Source organism: Tamandua tetradactyla, chromosome 5 (assembly GCF_023851605.1).
Source record: "Tamandua tetradactyla isolate mTamTet1 chromosome 5, mTamTet1.pri, whole genome shotgun sequence".
Lineage (NCBI taxonomy): Eukaryota > Metazoa > Chordata > Mammalia > Pilosa > Myrmecophagidae > Tamandua > Tamandua tetradactyla.
This window is the reverse complement of record NC_135331.1, coordinates 86,937,347-86,961,966: the sequence shown is the minus strand read 5'-3', so window position 1 is coordinate 86,961,966 and position 24,620 is coordinate 86,937,347. Positions and strand designations below refer to the sequence as shown.

The window sequence follows — 24,620 nt, the reverse complement described above, 5'->3', positions numbered from 1 at the left end:
CAAATTATTTCCATCTTGCCTATAATTTTAGTTATTTAAAACTACACAAAGACTTTATGAATACCCTCCCCTCAAACTATTCAAGATACATTATGGGTTAACGTTTATAGACTGGTCTAGAATCTAAAACCATTTACAATATTGTTTGAGTTGTAAAAAAAAATTAACTGACAAATGTACTTTTAGTGCATTACCTATTTGAAAATTGGGGATTGCTTGTTTTTTGAGAATTGAGGATTGCTCATATCTAAAAATTAAATCTTCATTAGCAATACCCTCAAGAGTATCCTCAATGCTGCTGTTGAACATGCTGAAGGCAATATTCTTCTGTGACTATATGTTCTCACCAGGTATTATGATGATAAAGTTACCTCCTAGAGTCTGTGGAGTTAGCTAACAGTAAATTATACATTGATTTTGCACTTAAAATTATTTATTGGTCTTTGATTAGATGGGTAATTCTAAATAAAGTTTTTTTTAGTTTTATCACTGTTACTTGGGCCCTGAGTTTTTATATTAATATAGTATACGAAATATTTCAACATTATGCATATTCCTGGAATAATCAAAATTTAAAATGATTACAAAACTAGGCATATGATACACATCACAAGATAAACAATTCAAAGCAGAGAAAAACATTCAAATCTTAAGATCATCCCACTTAACTTTCAAGCAATTTCCTGGCTTGGACCCTTCCTTCTTTAAAACAAAGATCCATGGAAGATTCTTTTCCTTCTTTCTTTTTCAGTTGTGTGTGCACTTTGAGGGTGGAGGGCAACAGTATATCAAAGTAATTACAAAGTGTTATTCCCTCTTCAAGTAATAGCCAATAACAAAGATGTGGCCTCATTTCCTCATAAATGTGTGACTGACAAAATTACTTTCACTGCAGAATGTTTAGGACACAATAATAAAGTCAAAGAACGGACAATTCCAGCATGTCCTCCATGAATGACATTTTAAGGAAGTTACTTGAGTTTTGCTTTTCCTTTTCAACTCTCCTACCCCTGTATTATTCTACATAAGTAGAAACAGAGTACTCAATAAATGGTATTAACTAGTAATAATACTCATTGAAACTTAAAACACCATTTTTTTATAAAAGATTTTAAAGAGCTGTACGGAAAAGTATTGCAAATTTACATAAAAAGAAGCTGAGGCATAAGAAACAAATAATAAGTTATTTTCCTGTAAAGCAGGTCAACTCTTGAATAGGGGCTTTTTACTTCTATTCCCTTAAACTAAGCATACACACTGTTGGGTCAGTACGAATGGCTACCTATATTTATACTGAATTTAAGGATCAAAAAAAGGAATGAAGGGCAAATACAAAATAATCTTTTTGTAAACAATTCTTAGATTATACCCAATGCAGAATGTTTAATGAAGCACTGGAGTCACAGCTCTTAAGACTCGAAATCATGTTATAACTCAAAGTCAAATATGTACTCATTGGCCAAGTATATTCGTCGGAATATAAGAGCAGCCAATGCCAAAGTCAGGATGACAATCAATATAGCTGATCCACCATGATCAGTGTGGTTGTCTCTTGGCTGCTGGCCCTGGATGACATCTGGTGAAGTAGATGATCTTCTTTGACTCTGCTGCTGGGCCTGGCGCTGTCGAGGGCTCATGGAGGTACTCTTAGCTACAGGCTGGGTAGGTTGCTGAAGGGATACTGCTGAGGGGTTCTGGACTCCATACGACGTACTGGCTGTAGCACCCTGGAATGCTGTAGGTGTATCATCTTGGAAATCATTTAGTGAAAAAGAGTGGTTTAAGTCTGACTCAGCGATAGTCTTTCCAGATGAATTAACTTCTGCCTTAAAACTGATTTGTCTAGCCAGTTCCTTGGCTTCTTGGTCAGCCTGGCTTGAATCACTTCCAGATTTTAAAGGCAACAGGACATCCTTCATGGTGGAGCCACATCCCTCACAACAGAAATCTTGTGATTTTTTGGCAAGAGCTCTTCTTTCCTCAGGCGTGTAATCTAGAGACCCTATGGCTCCTTCTCCTTTTGTTGGCATAAACCCAATGATGGCTAATAATGCTGTTCTTATACTCCATGAAGGCTGCCAAGTTTCAGGATGATGCCCTGAGATGCTCAAGCATATTTTCTTGCCTACTTCAAATCGTCCGTTAGCCGTTAAGAGAATAATGCTTGGTGGTTTCATGGGATACTCTGGGGGCAGTACTATTCGTCCATGGTAAACTCCTCCATCAAAATCAGAATCTGGGGGCCCTCTAACTGTAAAGTGCCATTCAAAAAGATTATCCTCTAAAGGCTGTGCATGGTAATGATCTGTTGGATCTTTCAATTCTGCTGCTTCTTTCATTAAACGTTTGACAGCCGGACTCTTCAGGTTGTAGCGGGTCTCCATGGCCGGTCAGTGGACCGGTTCCGGCCTCCCGGCCCGCCGCCGCCTCCTCTCCGAGCTGTCGCTGTCCGCGTCTCTCAGCGGCTGGAGCCAACTGGGCCTGGCGGGGAGGCTCCGCAGACACCGCCCAGCCCGGGCCAAGACTGCCGCCCCCGATTATTTTTTGAAGGTGGATTTCCGGATTTCTTAATGGGTGGAATTTGGTGTATGAAGCAGGAGAAGTTAAGGAGAACACTAAAAATTTCAGGCTATGGAAATAGAAAGATGGACATGGCATCAGCAGAGATTGGGGAGGCTCCGGAAGGATTGTATGTGATGATGGGCACCACAGGCATTTGGTTAGGCAATGTTACATGTGGGATGTCCATCAGAAATGCAAGTGAGGGTATATAATTGGCAGTTGAACATAAAGTCTGGAGTTTAGGAGAAATGTCTGGGCTGGAGAAACAGAATTGGCCATGTAAGTGATATTTAAAGCCTAGAGAATGGATGAGCTTTCCAGAATGTTTGAATTCTTCTTTGTAGAGTATAAACAGGAGAAGAAACTGCCCATCTTTTCATCCATTCTGCCCAACTTTTCTTCTCTCTTTTACATATTAATTACAATAAGCCCTTGTTTTTTTTTTTTTTGGCTTCAATACCCAGGTCATGTCTGGGTCTGCTCCAGTTGATTGTCTCATCTCTATAGGTTGCATGTTTGTTCCTCCTTTGCATGCCAGACACAGCAGATGAGGTGCTGTGGAGGGTCTGGATTATGTTCTGCTTTTCCAAAGATTGTTTATGTTTGCTTTGGGAGCTATTAGTTGCTGAAGAATCACTCTTAATTAAATTATAGAAGAATCCCTTAGATTTGTTGAGGCTGAATTTAGACTTTGTTGAGGCTGCTCTAGTTCAGTTTTGTTCTTACTTTAAGGAAATGGTCCTTACTCTTAGGCCCTCAACTCTGCTGTTTCATCTGAAAGCCCAGTTACTTCCTCTGGCTAGGCTAAAACTCTTAACATCTTCTCAACATTGTGCAGCCCATGAAATCTCTAGCAAGGGCTGCAGCCCCTAGAAGCTGTTCTCTGATGGGCTTCCTGGAGTATCAGCTGGAGCACAGACATCTTAGAAGTGACAATTTGGGGGATTTATTCTCTTTTAGCTCCCTCCTCTCTGGCCCTCTGGCCCCCAAATCCCAGCCACGTTGGCAGCCCTGAACGTGATCTATATTTCTTTTGCACAGTGAGATTGATTATCTCAGCCTGGCCTCCTTTCTCCTACACTTCTGTTAGAAAAATGTTTTTAGGGATAAAGCTGGTTGAATATTGGGCTCACCCAGGTGCTGTGCTTCCTTTCTCTCAAGGATAATAGTTCTCTGCTGTTTGCTGTCCAGTTGCTGCAAAATCCGCGATATGTGATTTATGTAGCTTTTAAACTTGTTTATACTGAAAGGATGAATTTAAATCTAGATACTCTGTCACAACTGGAAACAGAAACCTTCCATCCCTTCTGTAGTGAATTTCATTTGAAATCTGCTTGGGATGATTTGCCACACACACTCACACCACTCTTTTACATATGTATGTATGTCTTTTGAAAAATCAACAATTTTAAGTTTGTTGTAAGAAACTTATCTGGGTGGTGTGAGGGTGTCTCAGCAGCAGAGTTCTCGCCTGCCCTGCTGGAGACCTGGGTTCCATTCCCAGTGCCTGCCATGCAAAAACAAACCAAAAAACCTTATCTGTTCTCTGATTTTGTAGTTTAAGCTTATTGATCCAATATTTCAGTGAGGTCACATAATCATTTTAGTGTTTTTACTTCATCCATAAGGTTGTCTTTAATATTTCTATATTTTTGTTAATATCTGGAAGCACATATTTAATTTAACTTAATCATAAAATGTTTGAGAGCATATTCATGAAGGTAAGGAGCTTAGGGGATAATGGGGAATTCAAAGAAAGGATAAAAGTCTCTATGGATGGTAATATTTGAATAAAGAGAAAAGATTAAAATGAGGAAATTAATGAGTCATCTTGGGTGAAAGGATTCCTGATTGTTTTCCTGTATTCTACATGAATCATACTTGAGGACAGTTATGGAAACCCTGTACCCTTTCTGCCTTGCTATCACCCCACTGATATCAGGACATCTCCAATTGCCCTGAGAGTCCTGGAGACAACAGTCAACCAGAGCATTTCAAAGATGCAGTTGCTCTGTGAAAACCAGTGTTCTTCAGGTCATGGAAAAGAGCGTCTTCTGGTTCCTCAAGAGAGACAGGGAGGGATAACCAGTGGCTCCTGCACATCTGTTTCAGAATAAAGTTCTTCATCCCTTCCTGTAACAATACCAAAGAATTTCTGGCGCCTAATCTCATCTAGTTTGAGCATCAGTGAGCCTCATTTTAAATCAACGCAAAATTTTGAACTACCCTCTCCTTCTCAAGGTATCCCAGTGAATCCAGAATCTCCGGCTGGTGTACCTGTCTCAATATATTCAGTTTGATCTCTAACTATGTTCCTCACTCTCTAGAGGCATTTTTTTCACATACATTCCTCTTTGTTCTGGTATAATTAAAGTATTTTAATATTCTTAGTGTAAACTTTCTCCTCTGGGATTGGACTTTATAATTTGCGGTCTGAGTTATACTTGGATCTGACTATAATTACAAATTTGAATCAGTGGAAGGAAATTAGGGTGGGCGATGGGAGGATGATCCGTCCCTTCTAGGATCTCTTCAGTGTCTCAAGTCAGTTCATTGCAGGATTCAATCTCAATGCAGAAGGAGCCTCATCAGTGGCCATCATGGGTGGCAGGTGACTTTTGTTGTTGAAAGGGTCTCTGTCGTCTTTGGGGATTCCAAAATCTTCTTTGCGATTAGAGGTGTTTCATCCTTTTTCAATCAACGTGTAAAATAATGATATTCCTGCTATGACTAAGAACTCGGAATACATTGTCATTTCACAACCCATAGGGGTCAGAAAATGCATTTTACTTTTGGCTACGTCAGCCCTGCTGGCTGTAAGAAATCGGATATTATTTTTTAGGTAGTTAGAGAATCTCCTTGGTTCTCCATTTGAACTTTGGCCAAGAATTTAAGAAGTTTCTTCACCTCTTCAGCATAGTTGGAAGAGGCCACCCTGTGTGCTTGGAAGCATTGGGTTCCCTCATTCCCTTCCTTATGGTTTATAGAATTATTTGCTGTGATGTTTGGGTTCAGATGTCTACTTCGCCAGGTGATGGTGCCCAGTTGTCTGGTCAGGCAAGCACTGCCCTAACCATTACTGCAAGGATATTTCATAGCTGGCTGATAAACCAGAAGGCTGGTTTATTAAATCATCTGTCAGTTGATTGCATCTGTGACTGATCACATCTACAATCAGGTAAGGGTGTGTCTTGCAGAAATGTGAGAATCCAATCAGCTGGATTTGATCCAATCGGGTGAGACTTCTTGAGGGAGAAAAGAGAATTTTCACTGCTTCTTCCAGCGAGCCTCTGCTCTGGAGTCCATCAAGACCTCTCATTGGAGTTGGCAGCTTCACAGCCTGCCCTGTGGATTCCAGACTCTTCTGTTCCCACAGTTGCCTGAGACACTGTTATAAACCTCATGTTTACAGATCTCTCCTGTGGGTTCTGTTTCTCTAGAGAACCCTGACTCACACAGTTGCTCCATCCCATGAACACTACATTTCAGGTGGTCATTTTATAACCATTATACCAGTAAATATCATGCAGTATCCTTGTACTATTCTCTAGTGGAAATTTATTTTCACTGGTGTTGGTCCAAAGAAGGCAGACAACAAATTTCATATTCCTCTTTCCATGATGAACCAGTAATGCCTGCAACTCTCTATGTAGTGACCAGTATATAAGTCAAGGGTTTTACTTGTAGAAAACAGAAGGCATTCTAGCAAGCTGAAGCAGAAGATTTACTAAATGCTGTTAGGTGGCTCACATAACCTCGAAGAATGTCCAGAGAAGCAGACATGAAAGCCACAAGTCGAAAGATAATGCATCTTTATGAAATGGAATCAGGAAAAAAGTGACCCACATCATGGGATCTAGTAGAATCACCACAGCTGACACTTTCCATCACTTGACATCGACTCATGAGAATATACTCATTTAACCCTGTACGCCGGATTTCCATTATGTCTCTCCCAAAGGACCACGTAGTTCTTCCACTATGTTCAGTGAAAGAGCATAACTTGTGTATGGCTGCTCTTTCACTTGGTGTAGTTTTACATCCAAAATTAGATCATAATACAGGAGTTGGATTTTGATGGAAAATCATTCAGAGGAAAGGTAAGTCATACCAAGCTGCTTCTCTCCTTAAGGAGGAAAATAAGAGTCTGATCAACTTTTGAACTTGTTAGGAAAAATGTCTGTATTTTCAAAACTTAAGAGTAACCATTAAAACAACAAAAATAGAATGTATCACACTACCCAACCAAACCAAATTCTAGCGGTGATCATGGGTGGCATCTTCTTTATCTTCTTCTCGTCACTGATATGGAAGTAGAGATGTGCAGATACATGGACACTGCTGGGAAACATTTTCTTTTAATGAGGAAGGGCTTTGTTCATCCTAAGAACCCGGAGTCTGACCATTTCCCCATCTCTCCCTATTCCTGCCTGGAATGGGGCCGTGACGCTTAGAGTTGCAGCAGCCATCCTGTGATCTTGAGGTCACTGGCATAGGGAAAAGGCCTAGAGAATCACAGGCAACTGACCCTGAGACCATTGAGCCATTCAACCAACACAGGGAATTGTCTAACTCCAAACAAACTGCAATTTCTTTATACCATTTCGAGTTGGCTTTTTTATCGCTAGTAACTGAATGCGTTATTTACTCAAAAGTAAAGAATAAGGAAAGCTTATTCAATGCAAAAAAATTAAAGAAAAAAATTAAAGAAAATACTGAATAAAAACGCACAAAATGTAATACGATGAACAGGTCCAACTGTATCATTAGTTACAGTAAATGCAAACCCCTGAAACTCAGAGTTCATCACACAGGTTTTCAGAAAGGAATTTCAAGCAATTCAGCTACTTGATATTTATGATCAATACATATTTCAAAATAAAATACTGAGTAGGATTCTTCATCAAATGCTAGCTATCACAGAGTTGATGTGGTTATAGTGATGACATTTAAGAAGCAGAATTTACTGAAGATTCACTAAAAGTCTAAGCCAATTCAGCAGGTGAACTTAACTGCCTTCTCCCCTATGGGGAACATGATTCCCAGGGTGTAAATCTCCCTGGAAGCTTTGGACATGACTCCTGGGGATGAGCTGAGACCTTGCATCATGGGATGGAGAAAGCTTTCTTGTCCAAAAGGGGGAAGAGGGAAATAAGACAAAGTGTCAGTGGCTGAAAGATTTCAAACAGAGTTGAAAGGTTATCCTGGAGGTTACTCTTATACATTATATAGAAATCCCTTTTTAGTTTGTGGTGCACTGGAACAGCTAGAAGGAATTACCTGAAACTGTTGAGCTGTGTTCCAGTAGCTCTGTGTTCTAGTTAGCTAGGTGCTGGAATATGATATACCAGAAACAGAATGGTTTTTAAAAGGGGGAATTTAATAAGATACAAGTTTACAGTTCTAAGGCCATGAAAATGTCCCACTTAAAGCAAGTGTATAAAAATGTCCAAATTAAGGCACCAACAGAGGTTACCTTCACTCTAGAAAGGCTGATGAATTTCAGAATTTCTCCCTCAACTGAAAACTCACATGGTGAGCATGGTGACGTCTGCTAGCTTTCGTTCCAGGCCTCCTGCTTCATGAAGCTCTTCACCTCCAAAGGCTGCGTGGACTCTCCCTGGGGCTACCATCATTCTGAAGCTTTCTCCGAAATGTTTCCTCTTTTAAAGGATTCCAGTAAAATAATCAAGACCACCTTGAATGGGTGGTGTCACATCCTCCTCTAATCCAAGGTTAATACCCACAATTGGGTGAGTCCCATCTCCTTGGAGATGACCTAATCAAGTTTCCAACCTATAGTTCTGAATAGGGATTAAAAGAAACTTTGCTCCCACAAAATTGGTTCAGGATCAAAACATGGCTTTTCTAGGGTACATAATCTTTTCATACTAGCACACCTGGATTCTTCAAGATGATTGTATAACTATATAGCTTTTACAGTGTGACTGTGCGATAGAGAAAACTTGTGTCTGATGCTCCTTCTATCTGGGGTCTGGACAGAAGAGTGAAAAAAAAGGACAAAAACTAAATAAATAGGGGGAATATGGGATAAAATAATTGGGTAGATTGCAATACTAGTGATCAGTAAGAGGGAGGAAAGAGTAAGGGGTGTGGGGTGTATGTTTTTTTCTTTTGCCTTTTTATTTATTTTACTGGAGTGATACAAATATTCTAAAAATGATCATGGCACTGAATACACAATTATGTGATGCTATTGTGAGACAGTAATTTTATACTTTGGATGGACTGCATGGTATATGAAGATATCTTAATAAAACATTTTAATAAAAAAGATTCAGTGAAAGTGACAAATGTGATATTTTCTCCTGTAGGAAAGAAGACTCCTCCAAGGTAACTTGAGCTTGTAAGCACCTGACAATAGAGTACGCAGTTTAAAAGCCAAAATAAGTAGGATTACAAGAAAAAGTGAAAAATCCAAGGTGATGGTCATGTTCAGGTGTCAGCTTGGCCAAGTGATGGTGCCCAGTTGTCTGGTCAGGCAAGCACTGGCCTAACCACTGCTGCAAGGATACTTCCTGCTGGTTGATAAACCAGAAGGCTGGTTCATTAAATCATCAGCCAGTTGATTGCATCTGTGAGTGATCACATCTACAACCAACTAAGGGTGTGTCTTCCACAACTGTTAGAATCCAATCAGTTGGATTTGATCCAATTACTTGACAACCTTTAAGGAAGAAAGAATTTTCACTGCTTCTTCAGCCAGTGAGACTCTTGTGGAGTTTGTCCAGACCCTTCAGTGGAGTTGCCAGCTTCACAGACTGCCGTACGGATTTTGAGCTCTTACATTACCATGGTTGAGTGAGATACCTCTAAAAATCTCATATTTATAGATATCTCCTATTGGTTCTGTTTCTGTACTGGACCTTGACTAATATAGCTTGGTACCATGGATGGTTCTTGAAAAACAAAATCTTTAAAATGGGTTTTTTCAATTTTTTTCTGCTCTGATTAGACTCAAAGGCACTAATGACTCTGTTTCTAATAATTAAGATGGCATTGACAGTCCATGGGGAGAGTTAACAACAGAAATATGCAAAATATCTTCATATGATTTTGTTAATTGTACGTTTATATGAGGCAAGTGTTTCGAGTTTTAAAGTGGAATTGAGAGGTGTAATGGTGTTGACTGGTTTTTTTTAGATATACTGGATATGGTTTTGAGGGAAAGGGATGATCTGAAGGCTTCAAATTCACAACTTAAGCCCCGTATGAAAGTTGTAAAAGTTTCCGTACGTGCCCTGAAAGAAAAATCTTATTTCTTGTGGTCGCAGACTTGAGATCCCTGAAAACCAGTTACAGAGCCACATTGTGCGGGTTTACAATGTAAACTAAAAAAATCTTAACTTGCAGAGTGTCTGCTGTTAAACTAATGGCTTTGATTAGAAATGAATGGGATCCTGAAACTTGGGATGGGGACATATGGCTTGTTAATGATGGCAGAGCAGACATAGAAACCCCGGATCTGGTGAACTTTTGCTAGATAGACCTGTCATGCTCTGTCCTGAGGAAATAGCCACCCCATTTCCAGCCTGCCCTGAGGAAACAGCTTCCCAACCTCCAGTCTTCCTAGAGGAGTCTGCCATCCAAACTCCACCAAAAGAGATGGACTCTTCAGTGCCTGCGAACCCTGTAACCACCTCTCCTGGGGAAGCAGCCTTCACTCCTCTGCCTGGAGCATTTAATCCCGTTTCACCAGATGAAACCGCAATGGAATGCTTTAGGTAACTGTCTTGAAAGACACTTCTAATTCTTTTCATGACCCAACTCCACCAGCCCTCTTTTCTTCAATGCATGTTACTAGACTGAAGTCCCCCCAAACCCCAAAAGGTGAGGAACAAAGTGTGATCCATAAGGAGGTATGCTATACTCCAAAATAACTGCATGAGTTTTCCAATTCGTATAGACAGAAATCAGGGGACTATGTGTGGGAATGATTTTAAGTGTGTGGGATAATGGTGGAAGGAAGATAAAGTTGGATCAAGCAGAATTTTTTGAAATGGACCCTCTAAGCAGAGATTCTGCTCCAATGCTGTAGCTTGAGGGGATTAAAAAAGTGTTAATAGTTTGTCTGGATGGCTGGCTGAAACATGGATCAAAATGTGGCTGACATTATCTGAGGTTGAAATGCTAGAACTGCCCGAGTATAATGTAAATGAGGGGATCCAGAGGCTTAGAGAGATGGGGATGTTAGAATTGATATACCATGGCAGACCTGCCCACACAACCCAGGAATGTCCAGAGGACACACCTTTCACCAGAACCTTGAGAAACAAATTCAGGAGACCAGCTCCATCATCCCTGAAGAGCTCTGTAGTTGCCCTTCTCTGTAGGTCAGATACTACTGTGGGAGCTGCTGTCACTGAGCTGGAATCCTTAAACACAATGGGGATGATCAGATCCATTTAATTAAATGTCCCAATTAAAACAAGTCTATCGAAATGTCCAATCAAAGGTATCCATCCAGGGAAAGATATCTTGGTTCAAGAAGGCCGAGGAAGTTCAGGGTTTCTCTCTCAAGTAAGAAGGCACATGGCGAACACATTCAGGGCTTGTCACTCAGCTGGAAGGGCACATGGCGAACACGGGGTCATCTGCTAACTTTCTCTCCTGGCTTCCAGTTTCATGAAGCTCCCTGGGAGGCATTTTCCTTCTTCATGTCCAAAGGTCGCTGGCTCGTGGAGTCTGTGCTTCGTGGTGCTGCAGCATTCTCTGCTCTCTATGAATCTCCTTCATTCTCCAAAATGTTTCCTCTTTTATAGCACTCCAGAAACTTATCAAGGCTCACCCAAATGGGCGGAGATACATTGCCACTTAATCCAGCTTAACAACCACTCATGATTAAATCACATCTCCAGGGAGATGATCTGATTACAGTTTCAAACATACAGTATTGAATAGGGATTATTCTGGCTTTATGAAATGGGATTTAGATTAAAACATGGCTTTTCTAGGGGACACACATCCTTTTGAACCAGCACACTGCCCAAAATACACATTGTTAACCTTCCTCCAAGCCTTCCTGAGGGAGACCTACAGCCTTTTACCAGAGTGACTGCGCCGCTCTAGTTTGCTAGCTGCCAGATGCCATGTATCAGAAACAGAATGGCTTTTAAAAGGGAGAATGTATTAAGTTTACAGTCTAAGGCCATGAAAATCTCCCAATTAAAGCAAGTGTATAAAAATGTCCAAATTAAGGTACCAAAAGGTTACATTCACTCTAGAAAAGTCAATGAAGTTCAGGGTTTCTCTCTCAACTGGAAAGGGACATGGTGAACATGCGATGTCCGCTAGCTTTCTCTCCAGGCTTCTTGTTTCATGAAGCTCCCCCGGGGACATTTTCCTTCATCATCTTCAAAGGTCTCTGGTTGCATGGGCTCTCGGCTTTTGTGGATCTCATGGCTCTCTCCAAAATGTTTCTTCTTTTAAAGGATTCCAGTAAACTAATCAAGACCCACATGGAAATGGTGGGGTCACATCTCCCTCTAATCAAAGCTTAATACCCCTAATTGGGCCTGTCACATCTCCACAGAGATAATCTAATCACGTTTCCAACCTATAGTGCTGATAAGGATTAGAGTAAATGGCTGCATCCACAAGATGGATCAGAATTAAAACATGGCTTTTCTAGGGTACCTAATCCTTTCAAACTGGCACACTGTGCATTGGGAAGAAGGAAATGATCAGACATTTGGGGGATTCTTTGACACTGGCTCAGAAGTGACACTAATTCCAGGAGACCTGAAACATCACTCTAATCCACCAGTCAGAGTAGGGTCTATGAAGGTCAGGTGATCAATAGAGTTCTAGCACCGGTCCATCTCACAGTGGGTCCGGTGGGTCCCTAGGCCCATTCTATAGTCATTTCCTCAGTTCCAGAATGCATAATTGGAATCGACATACTCAGCAACTGACAGAATCCCCACCACGCTTCTCTGACTCATGGAGTGAGAGCTAATATGGTAGGAAAGGTCAAGTGGAAGCCACTAGAACTGCCTCTAACTAGCAAAGTAACAACTCAAAAACAATCCCATATTCCTGGAGGGATTACAGAGATTAGTGCCAAGACTTGAAGGATGCCAGGGTGCCGCTGATAGCTTCAGCTGGGCCGCGCGACCGGTACACTGGGTGGGTTTGGGGCGAGCTCGCAGGGAATTAACCTGGGTAAGCTGGAGCTGGCGCTTTCCCCAGCCGGCGGTCGCGAGAAGTCGTCACTCAGGCCAGATGCGGGTTTTAAGCTTTTATTGTTACACTCCGGGATGGGCCACCCGGGAACCCGAGGAGTGAGACGTCTGGGGTCCGAAGACCCCGGGGCTCGGACGACCCAGAGCAGGGTAAGCGTGGGGCTTAAGTACTCTCGGGGAGGGGTGGAGTCTTGGGCGCACACGTCAGGAAGGGACAGCCAATCACACAAGGCAGGAGGCAGTTGCTAGCCTGAGGGCTTAGGTTAGGTATAGAGGAGTGAAGAGAATAACAGGAAGGCTTGCGGTTTAGTGGTGAGTTACGGAAATGGGCGGTCTACAACAAGAGGGGGAAGGGGGAATAGAGAGGGGGGTTACAGGTACGGAGGGCAGAGAGTGAATGTAGAGAGGGAGAGAAGGATTAAAAAAATTTTAAGCATGGCTAGGCTCCAGTCCCTGAGAAATATGCCACACCAGGGTGGTGATTCTCACCACATCCCCATTCAACTGTACTATTTGGCCCATGCAGAAAATAGACAGGACTTGGAGGATGACAGTGAATTATCATCAACTTAACCAGTTGGTGACTCCAGTTGCAGTTGCTGGTTCAGATGTGGTATCTTTGCTTGAGCAAATCAACACATCGCCTGGTACCTGTGTGCAGCTATTGATTTGGCAAATGTTTTTTCTCAATAGCTGTCAGTATGGACCACCAGAAATGGCATATTCAGCTGGCAAGGCCTGTAGTACACCTTCAGTGTCCTGCCTCAGGGGTATATTAACTCTCCAGCCCTATGTCACAATCTTGTTGGCAGGGAACTTGATCATTTCTCCCTCTGACAAGACATCACTTTGGTCCATTATATTGATGATATCATGTTGATTGGACCTGTTGAGCAAGAAGTAGCAACTACTCTAACTTATTGGTAAAGCATTTGTGTGTCAGAGGATGGGAGATAAATCCAACAGAAATGTAGGGACCTTCCACCTCAGTGAAATTTCTAAATGTCCAGTGGTGTGGGGTATGTTGAGGTATCCCTTCAAAGGAGAAAGATAAGCTGTTGCATCTGGCCCTTCTTGTGGCAAAAAAGAGAAACATTGCTTAATTGGCTTCTTTGGATTTTGGAGACAACTTATTCTTTATTTGGGTGTGCTACTCTGGCCCACTTACTGACCAGAAAAGCTGCAAGTTTTGAGTGGGGACTAGAACAAGAGGAGGGTCTGCATCAAGTCCAGGTTGCTGTGTAAGCTGCTCTGACACTTGGGCCACATGGTTCAGCAGGTCCAATGGTGCTGGAAGTATCAGTGACAAATAGAGATGCTGCTCAGAGCCTTTGGCAAACCCCTTAAAGGAGAATCACAACACAGTCCCTTGGGATTTTGGAGTAAAGCCTTACCATCCACTGCAGATAACCACGCTCCTCTTGAGAAACAGCATTAGCCTACTGCTGGCCCCTTTTGTTATAGGAGGGGCCAACAGCTGGCTAAATGCTGTTAACCATGGGCCACCAAGTTACCATGAGACCTGAGTTGCCTATCATGAGCTAAGCGTTTCTGACTCAACAAGCCATAAAGTTGGGCATGCATAGCAGCACTCCACCATAAAATGGAAATGGTATATAAGAGAGCTCGAGCAGGTCCTGAAGGCACAAGTATGTTACATGAGGAGGTGGCCCAAATGCCCATGCCCACACTCCTGCCATGTTACCTTCTCTTTCCCAGACCAGAGCTATGGCCTCTTGGGGAGTTCTTTACAGTCAGCTGACTGAGGAAGAGAAACCTTGGGCCTGGTTTACAGATGTTTCTGCATGATATGCCGAGACTACCCAGAAGCAGACAGCTGCAGCAGTACAACCCCTTTCTGGGATGTCCTTAAAGGACCGTGGGGAGGGGAAATCTTCCTAGTGGGTGGGACTTCAAGCAGTGTATATGGTATTTCATTTTCCTTGGAAGGAGCACTGGTCAGGGGTGCATTTGTATACGGACTCATGGGCTGTTGCTAATGGTTTAGCTGGATGGTCAGGAACTAGGAAGGAACATGATTGGAAAATTGGTGACAAAGAGGTCTGCTGAAGAAGTATGTAGATAAACTTTTCTGCATGGGCAAAAAGCATGAAGATATTTGTGTCTCACGCAAATGCTCACCAGAGAGTGACTTCAGCAGAGGAAGGTCTTAATAACCAAATGGATAAGATGAGCTGTTTTATGGATACAAGTCATCCTCTTTCCTCAGCCACTCTTGCCATTGACCAATGGGTTCATGAACAAAGTGGGCATGGTGGTAGAGATGGGGGTTATGCATGGGCTCAGCAACATGGACTTCCACTTATCAAGTCCAGCCTGGCTATAGAGACTGCTGAGTGTCCAATCTGCCAGCAGCAGGACCCACTATCAGTCCCCGATATGGTAGCATTTCCATTGGTGATCGGCCTGCTTCCTGGTGGCAGGTTGATTGTGTTGGACAACTTCCATCATGGAAGGGGCAGCAATTTGTTGTATCTGAAATATATGCATACTCCAGATATGGGTTTGCCTTCCTTGCGTGCAATGCTTCTGCCAAAACTACCATCAGTGTACTTGCAGAATGCTTTATCCACCATCATGGTATTCCACACAGCATTGCTTCTGATCAAGAAACACAGTTCACAGCAAATGAAGTGCAGAAAGGGACACATGGTCATGGTCATGGAATTCTCTGGTCTTACCATGTTCTCCATTATCCAGAGGCATCTGGGTTGATAGAATGGTGGAATAGCCTCTTGAAGATCCAATTAAGGCACCACTAGGTGGCACTAGGTAGCAATACCTTGCAGTGCTGGGGAAATGTTCTCTGGGTGGTTGTGTGCTCTGAATCTGCATGCAGTTTATGCTGCTGTTTCTCCCATAGACAGGAGTCACAGATCCAGGAATCAAGGGGTGGAAATGGGAGTGGCACCACTCACCATCACCCCTAGTGATCCACTAAGAAGATTTTTGCTTCTTATTCCTGAAACCTTAAGCTGTTTTAGTTTACAGGTCTTCATTCCAAAAGGAGGAGTATTCCTATTGGGAGACACAATAATGATTTCACTGAACTGGAAGTCATGACTGCTACCAGGCCACATTGGGTTTCTCATGACTCTGAATCAACAGACAAAGGAGGAGTTACTGTATAGTCTTGGGTGATTGATCTTTACTATCAAATGGAAATAGGATTGCAGCAATTAAATAGAGGTAAAGGATAGTTTTCCTGGAATACAGGAGATTCCTAGGGCATCTCTTAGTGCCACCATGTCCTGTGATTAAAGTCTCTGAAATTACTACACTGTCTTAGGTAAACCTACTTCGATTGTAAGTCTTAAGATTGGATAGAGTGCAATATTAGTGGTCAATAATGCAGGGGTGATAGGGATATTGGATGTGTGGGGTTTTCTTGTCCCTTTTTGTTTCTTTTTCTAGAGTGATGCAAATGTTCTAAATGATCATGATAATGAATGCACAGCCATGTGATGACACTCTGAACCACCGAATGGATACTTTGGATGGTGTGCCAGTTTGAAACTAGTAAGTACCCCAGAAAAGCCATGTTTATCCTCATCCAATCTTGTGGGGCCAAACCTATTGTTTAAGGAGAAAAACTTTGATTATATTGTTTCCACGGAGATTTGGGTGTGGCCTTTTGATGGAGATGTGACTCCGCCCATTCAAGGTGGAACTTGATTAGTATCCTGGAGTCCATTAAAAGGGAGAACATTTTGGAGGAAGCAACAAAGTCTACTGGGTGGACAGTGGGGGCCTAGAGGAGAAAGTGATATATTCAGGTTGGGGAAATTCCAAAATTATTTATACTTAACTTTGAAATTCATTACACAGTTTTTTTCAGCAGAAGTTTTGGGCTTATTAATATTATGTTGTTTGCATTCTCAATATCTCAATGAAACTATATTCAACCATGCAGGCCTTTTTGAATAAATGCTGTGTACTGTAGATTCTGTTTTCAGAAACTACACTGAGAATGTGAAACTGCTAACATGGAAGGAGACCTGTACGGTCACAGTATAAACTTCCATGTACACAAGACAAAGAGAGAACCATGGAGATGGAGTAACTTGCCAAAGATGACAGTTCACGGCATTGCCCAAGTCTGTAACTCTCCTTTCAGTGCCTTTTCGATCAGTAGGAACTGGGTGGGGACCATTCCCCACCGCAAAGCCGACAGCAGCAAGTAAAGGAGATCAGAATCGGGGAACACACTGGTTTGCCTGGACTGTGCATGTCTCCTAAGGTGAAACCAAGAGGTAAGGTGGGGTGGGGGGAGCAGGGGCCACTGATGGGGGCCTTGGAGGCAGGCTCTGCCCTTCCTGACACTGCCTAGCCCGGGTGGGCTGGGAAGGCCCCGGACCCTCCAGTCCACCTATTGTGAGCTCTGGGCGGGATGGGGACTGTGCGGCATGGGCAGTGCGGCTACGATGGTGGTGACCGTCTGAGCTCACACGTGGACCCTCTGCTGTCCACAGCAGCCTCGTTTGTGGCCCGTCACACCAAGCTACAGTAATCGCAGCAGGGTGGTTGGACAAATATTATAGGATTTCCCTTGTATTAAATACCCAAAATAAACAACTTTATAGAAACTGAAAAATAGATTGTAGTTTACCAGAGGCTGGGAGTGGAGAGTGAATTGGGCATTATTGCTTAATAAGAATAGAGATTCTGATTATGTTGTTGAGAAAGTCGTCATCATGGGTGGTGATCACATCTACAATATACAGGACAGTGTCCATACTATATATACACTATAGTACACGATAGAGAATGTATTTAATAGCACTGAACTGCGAACATGAGAGTGGTTAAAATGGGAAATATTGTTTCTTGAATGTGTCACCATAATACAAAACTATTGAAGTCTGTTACTAGCATTAGCAATGACATATAGACCAATGACACAAAATTGAGAGTGCAGAAATAAACCCATATATCTCTGGCCAGTTAATATTCTACAAAGGCACCGATATATTAAATGGGAAAAGAATAGCCTCTTCAATAAATGTTGTTGGGAAAACTGAATTTCCACATAGAAAAGATGAAAGTGAGCCCTTATGGCTCATCATATTAAAAAAGTAACTCAAAATGTATCAAGGAATTAATATAAGCACTGACAGCATAAGCATCTTAGAAGAAAACATGAGGAAAAATCTTTATGACCTTAGATTTGGCAATGGACCCTTGGACTTTACACCAAAGGCAAAAGCAACCGCAAAAGAGCAGTAAAATTGGACTTCGTCAAGATAAAAAACTACTGTGCATCAACAGACATTGCCAGAAAGTGAAAAGACAACTTAAAGAAGAGTAGATAATGTTGGCAATCATATATCTGATAAGTATTGAATATCAAAAAATATAAAGAACTCCTGCAACTCAACATTACAAAGGAAAATATCATATGATTCCTCTTACATGAAGTATCTGGAATAAGCAACTCCATAGACAAAGAGTAGAATAGTGGTTGCCAGGGGTTGAGGGAATAGGGGAATCACTGCTTAATGGGTAAGAGTTTCTGTTTGGAATGATGAAAATGTTCTGGAAATAGATAGTGGTGAAGTTTACACGATATTGTCGATGTAATTAATGTCACCAAGTTGCATACTTAAGAAAGGTTAAATGCATAAATTTTATGATACATATATCTTGTTATCATAATTTGAGAAGTAAAAAAAAATTAAAGAGACAAGGGAGAAGGCATTTTTGAGCAGTCATTTCACATACCACAGTGACACTCCATGTAACCTACAGGTATAAACTGGAGTAGAGGAAAGCTGAACCCCACAACAGACTACAAAGAGAAGAAGTTAAAGATGCCACTGATTAGTCACTCATTCATCCAGTTGAACCCAATGCCTACAGAGTACCAGGGAAAGCTCCAGTCTCAGATCACAGCACCAGGAACCGACATTTGTCTTTTTTTTCATCTCCCAGCCCCCAGCATCTGAGCCCTCTTCCTAGGTTAGGGAAGTTCTGCACTTCGAGTCTTGATAAGAGGCAGGGACCACCTCACTCCATGGAAGAGGTAAACTCAGTTTCCCAAACATCCTTGCACCTGGACACGGCAGGAAGCTAAGGTTCCCTTCGTCAGACAACAACATGCCAGACTCTGGCTGAGTAGATGGTGACACAGAGAAGCTCAGACCGTGCGGAATGCATGTGGCCAGGGCGGCGTCAGAGGCAGGAGGGTCACCCAGTAGCAGGAGCAGCAGTGACAGCCATCCTAGCTGCAGGGTCCAGCACCAGGCATGTCAGTGGTGGGTGCAGAGGCATCTGTGCCCAGCAGCGGCAGCCATGGTTCCCAGGCGAGCCCCACCCAAGGTGGGACTGTGGATTCTGTTCCAGGCTGTGTAGCTCAAGCCCATTCTGTGGCTGTCCCTAAAATAAAATGGGATCCAACATCATACATATAAATTCCTTTATGTTTAAATCAGAAAAAAATGATTTTACTATTTACACCAAGAAGTAAGTGAGAAAATGGTGTGGGAAATAATTCCAAAGAGTGATCATTTCAAGATATTTTTATGCTGAGCCATGAACCACTTCCTAACCTTCCACCTGGCTGTAGCCCATAGAAGAGAAACTACATTTACCTCCCAACATTACGTCTTACAACGGATGACATATGTTCTCCCTTTTCTTTCTGGGGGAAAAATAATAATAAAAAAATGGTTCTGCGTGGGCAAAGGTGGCTCAGTGACAGCGTTCTTGCCTGCCATGCTGGTGACCCGGGTTTGATTCCCGGTGCTTATCCACATTAAAAAAAATGGTTTTATGACCCCTCACCACGCTGGGCACTGCTCTCCTCACTAACCTCAGTGGGTCCATTTCTGTCGGATCTCCAGGACTGCATGGGGACTTGTTACCGGATGCTCAGGCCTCTCCCCAGAACCATCTCTCAAGATTCCGGGCCCAGGACAGAGGAATCACTTATCTAACAAGTCCTGCGGGTGGGGCTGGTGCACAGACACGTGGGAATCCAGGTCTCAGCTCCTGCTACTAAAAGTGTGACCAGAAGACCAGCAGTAGCAGCACCAACAGCACCACTGGCATAGTACAGACACTCATGCCTACTCCAGACCATCTGAACCAAAGCAAGATCCTCAGGTGACTGGGGTACATAGTGAAGTTTCCTTCCAGATGCATTGCCAGATCTGGGCGGTCTACCCGTGGTGTGCGGTCTGATCAATCCACTTAGCACTGGAGGGCTCAGGGTTCAGGACTTGTTCTTTTTCTATTCTATGGCAGTGAAAATTAAATGTCCTGTGCCAATTTGGCCAGGTCATGGTGTCCAGATGTTCAGTGAAACAAATACTGGCCTGATGGAACTGCAGGGTATTTCCATGAATGGATTTGCTTCTACAATCAGTAACCACATCTAGGGCTGATTACACCTGCAATCAACAAAAGAGGTTACTCTCAGCAATGTAGAGAGTCTCCTCATCCAATCAGCCTTTGGTCTCAAATCTTAGAACTGAGGATTTAAGAATTCAGAAAGCACCATTTCTTTTTTTTTTTTTTTTTTTTTTTTTTTTAAAGGAAGGAAAGACAGAGAAGGAAGGAAGGATGGAAGGAAGGAAGGGAGGAAGAAAGGGAAACATCTTTAAACATTTTCTTGTTTTATTATATTTTGTTTGTTTGTTTGTTTTTTACATGGGCTGGGGCCGGGAATCGAACCGGGGTCCTCCGGCATGGCAGGCAAGCACTCTTGCCCGCTGAGCCACCGCGGCCCGCCCAGCACCATTTCTTTTTAAAAACTATTTTTATTGAGAAATATCCACATACATACAATTCCACCATATTGATCAGTGGCTCATAACATCATCACATACTTGTGTATTCTTCACCATGATCAATTTTTAGAACATTTGAATTTCCCCAGGAAATGAAATAAAAAGAACAACAACAGAAAAAGAACTCATTCATCCCATACCCCCTTCTTCTGCCTCTCATTGGCCCACAATATTTTAATTTACTCAACTTCTATCCTTTATCATCCCCTATTATTTATTTATTATCCTTATTTTTTTTTTACTCATTTACCCATACACTGGATAAATTATCCAGGCACAAGGTTTCCATAATCACACAGTCACACTGTAAAGCTACATAATTATACGTCTTCTTCAAGAATCAAGGCCACTGGAACACAGCTGTACAGTTTCAGGTACTTCCTTCCAGTCACTCCATGTATTAGTTAGGGTTCTCTAGAGAAACAGAATCAACAGGGAACACTTGCAAATACAAAATTTATGAAAGTGTCTCACGTGACCGTAGGAATGCAGAGTCCAAAATCCACAGGGCAGGCTGCGAAGCCGACGACTCCAATGGATGGCCTGGATGAAGTCCACAGGAGAGGCTCACCAGCCAAAGCAGGAATGCAACCTGTCTCCTCTGAGTCCTCCTTAAAAGGCTTCCCATGATTGGATTTAGCATCACTAATTGCAGAAGACACTCCCCTTTGGCTGATTACAAATGGAATCCGCTGTGGATGTAGCTGACGTGATCATGACCTAATCCTATGAAATGTCCTCATTGCAACAGACAGGCCAGCACTTGCCCAATCAGATGAACAGGTACCACAACTTGGCCAAGTTGACACCTGTCCCTAACCATGACAGTCCACCCCTTGTCAACTTCGCATATATATATATATACATATATATATATATATATCTCACCTTAGACCATACTTAATTTCCAAATGAAAACAAATAAGCACACATTTTTTCTTTTACCTGACAATACTCAACTGTCCAGCATATAACTGGAAACACATTAAATCTCTCCAGAATAGCGTGCAAATCCTTGGGCAACATTCATTCTTAAACTTGATATCCTACAACTTAAATAGTATAACACAAACAAAACAGCATTACAGTCCTCGTTTCTGTAACTGATCACGTGGTCGAAGTTCATATTTATCACTACCTTCTTCCACTACCCATTCCATGTTCCCTTTCCCCTCAGCAACCACTTCAGCTGGCCGTGGTTCTTTGCCTGGTGGGGTGACCCAAACCTTCATTCCTGAAGTCTCAGAGTCATTAGTGGTCCTGCCTGGATTGTGTTGTTGCAGTTTTCCATTGATTTTAATCACAGGGCATGGCAGTACTAATAGATGCCCCAGGGGATCTCCTATATTCCAAGAAAACTCTTCTTTACCTCCATTATGTAGTTGTAGTCCTACTTCCTTCTGATAGTCAGGGTCAATTACCCCAGACAATAATGTAATCCCCTTCTTGGTGTGTTGATCCAGAGGCATAAGTAGCCCAAAGTGGCCAGGTGGCAATCTTAACTTCCAATTCAGTGGTATCACTGTTGTTTCTCCTGGAGAAAGCACACCCTGTTTTGGAACTAAAACCTGTAGACCAACAGAACTCAGGGTAGCAGGGACAGGAAGCAAAAATTTTCCTAGTGGATCACTAGGAGTAATAGTGAGTGGTACCACACCCATTTCCACCCCTTGGTTCCTGGACCCATGGATCCTGGCTATGGGAGAAACAGCACCATACAGCGGACGCTGATTCAGAGCATACACAGCTTCCTGGAGAACATTACCCCAGCCTTTCAAGTTTTTGCCACCTAGTTGGCACCGTAATTGAGTTTTCAAAAGGCCATTCCACCGTTCTATCAATCCAGCTGCTTCTGGATGATGGGGAACATGGTAAGACCAGAGAATTCCATGAGCATGTGCCCATTCCACACTTCATTTGCTGTGAAGTGTGTTCCTTGATCCGAAGCAATGCTATGTGGAATACCATGACGATGGATAAGGCATTCTGTAAGCCCACGGATAGTAGTTTTGGCAGAAGCATTGCGTGCAGGGAAAGCAAACCCATATCCAGAGTATGTGTCTATTCCAGTTAGAACAAATCGCTGCCCCTTCCATGAAGGGAGTGGTCCAATGTAATCAACCTGCCACCATGTAGCTGGCTGGTCACCTCGGGGAATGGTGCCATATCGGGGGCTGAGTGTGGGTCTCTGCTGCTGGCAGATTGGGCACTCAGCAGTGGCTGTAGCCAGGTCAGCCTTGGTGAGTGGAAGCCCATGTTGCTGAGCCCATGCATAACCTCCATCCCTACCACCATGACCACTTTGTTCATGAGCCCATTGGGCAATAACAGGAGTTGCTGGGGAAAGAGGCTGACTGGTATCCATAGAACGGGTCATCTTATCCACTTGATTATTAAAATCTTCCTCTGTTGAAGTCACCCTCTGGTGTGCATTCACATGGGACACAAATATCTTCATGTTTTTAGCCCACTCAGAAAGGTCTATCCACATACTTCTTCCCCAGACCTCTTTGTCACCAATTTTCCAATTATGGTCTTTCCAAGTCCCTGACCATCCAGCCAAACCATTAGCAACAGCCCATGAGTCAGTATACAAACGCACCTCTGGCCAGTTTTCCTTCCAAGCAAAATGAACAACCAGGTGCACTGCTTGAAGTTCTGCCCACTGGGAGGATTTCCCCTCACCACTGTCCTTCAAGGACACCCCAGAAAGGGGTTGTAATGCTGCAGTTGTCCACTTTCGGGTGGTACCTGCATATCGTGCTGAACCATCTGTAAACCAGGCCCGAGTTTTCTCTTCCTCAGTCAATTCACTGTAAGGAACACCCCAAGAGGCCATAGCTCTGGTCTGGGAAAGAGAAGGTAATGTGGCAGCAGGAGTAGAAACCATGGGCATTTGTGCCACTTCTTCATGTAACTTACTTGTGCCTTCAGGACCTGCTCTGGCTCTATCTCGTATATACCATTTCCACTTTACAATAGAATGCTGCGGTGCACGCCCAACTTTATGGCTTGGTGGGTCAGACAACACCCAACTCATGATAGGCAACTCAGGTCTCATGGTAACTTGGTGGCCCATGGTTAAGCGTTCAGTCTCTACTAAGGCCCAGTAGCAGGCCAAAAGCTGTTTCTCAAAAGGAGAGTAGTTGGGACTTCCTGGAAGATGGCGGCTTAGTAAGACGCGCGGATCTTAGTTTCTTCTCCAGGACACCTACTAGGGGAGTAGAAACGATACAGAAAGCGCCCAAAGCCACAACAGAGATAAAAAAGACAGCGTACCCCATCCTGGAACGGCTGGCTGGCTGAGAGAAGCAGCTCAGGTGAGATCGCCGAGGCGCGCGGGCCTTACCGGGCGGGGTGGCAAGCAGCCGGAGTTACTTCCTTCCCCCTTCCCGGGCCGGCTGGGAGAATTGGAGAGGTGGTCCCCTGAAACCAAGGCGACTGGCGCCCACACCACGCGCAGCCCCCGGACCAACTGAGAGAATTGGATCGGAAACCCCCAGGCTGCGGAGAACGGTGACCCCGTGACTCCCGGGGAACGTGCACTCTCTCGGGCGGGCCGCTGCCGCTGGCGCCCTCCCGCCACGCTTGTTGCCCAGGGCCGACTAGGAAATTCGGACGGGCTCTTTCCCTGGCTGCGGCGACCAGCAACCCTCCCTGCGTTCGGACACCCTCCCTGCGTTCGGACCCCGGGCCGGCTCAAGCCGCTTCGGCTAGCGAACCCCCAGGACGGCGAGAGTTTTCCAAAGTTTAAGGTCCCACAGCACCTTTTACTGGTGGGACCCGCAGACAAACGTGTGCCACGAGCGCCACCTACTGGGCAGGATAAGAAAAACAGAACCCAGAGATTTCACAGAAAAATATTACAACCTTGCTGGGTCCAACACCAAGAGAAATCTGAATAAATGCCCAGACGCCAGCAGCAGAAGATAACTGTCCACGCTCAAAAGATTGAGAATATGGCTCAGTCAAAGGAACAAACCAATAGCTCAAATGAGACACAAGAGCTGAGACAACTAATGCTGAATATACGAACAGAAAT

General features: G+C 43.3%; 1 protein-coding gene and 1 pseudogene across 2 annotated transcripts in view; one reads left to right on the top strand and one right to left on the bottom strand.

Annotated features, from left to right (window-relative positions):
• Positions 1-24,620, top strand: part of LOC143684375 (putative HLA class I histocompatibility antigen, alpha chain H) — a 269,739-nt gene that overhangs the window by 77,525 nt on the left and 167,594 nt on the right. The gene's annotated exons all lie outside the window — the stretch shown is intronic.
• LOC143682596 (ubiquitin-conjugating enzyme E2 J1 pseudogene) lies at positions 1,348-2,526 on the bottom strand (annotated as a pseudogene).